The following is a 716-nucleotide window of genomic DNA, read 5'->3' on the forward strand; positions in this document are numbered from 1 at the left end:
GTGTGTGTGTGTGTGTGTGTGTGTGTGTGTGTGTGTGTGTGTGTGTGTGTGTGTGTGTGCGCGCGCGCGTGTGCATGGCCGGGTGGACCGACATAAGGGCGGGAGGGTGGTCGCTCGCGGGCAGCGCCGGGAAGGGAGTAGAGGCCTTGATGGGGCCAGGGCTGTCTCCCCGCCCCCCTCGCCCTGTGCCCCTTTTTGATCGCTCCCCGCTTTGTATGGGCGCCCCGCACACACACTCCTCCCTGCTTTCCTTAGGCCGGGGTGTAGAGTCGGGGCGCCGGCTCAGTGGACCTGTAAAAAGGAGGGGCGCGCGCTCTTGGGGTTGAGTCTCCCCCATAGAGGAGGAAAGGGAAAGGCTTCCTCTCTGCCTTGCTATAGGTCATTTAAGCCCCTTCCCCCCACCCTCTCCCCAGGGAGGCAAATCTCTCCTCAGCCTGAGAAGGGAAAGTTCAGAGCTTCTGCCTCCCCCATGCTCTCACTCTCTCCTGTATCATCAGCCTCTCATTATTCATCCTTCTGTTTTTCTGCTCCAGCACTTTGGTGATTTGATTTTATTCAGATTCCCCCCCCCCCCCCTTTTTTTTTTTTTTTCTTGTTTTTTGATTTAAAAACCCCCCCACGAACGAGGTGTAAAGGAATGTGAGGGTTCTTTTCTTTTGGTGAAAACCGAAGAAAAAAAACCACCAAAACGCAACTCGCCAAAAGAGTTAAGATGC

The 716-nt window shown here is 55.3% G+C and overlaps 1 protein-coding gene across 3 annotated transcripts in view; it reads left to right on the plus strand.

The window, feature by feature from the left end:
- CUEDC1 (CUE domain containing 1) overlaps window positions 1-716 on the plus strand; it is a 124793-nt gene that overhangs the window by 1033 nt on the left and 123044 nt on the right. The gene's annotated exons all lie outside the window — the stretch shown is intronic.

This window comes from Petaurus breviceps, unplaced genomic scaffold, assembly GCF_028583685.1.
Source record: "Petaurus breviceps papuanus isolate PSGF00001 unplaced genomic scaffold, PetGlider_PUasm1.0 90750, whole genome shotgun sequence".
Taxonomy (NCBI): domain Eukaryota; kingdom Metazoa; phylum Chordata; class Mammalia; order Diprotodontia; family Petauridae; genus Petaurus; species Petaurus breviceps.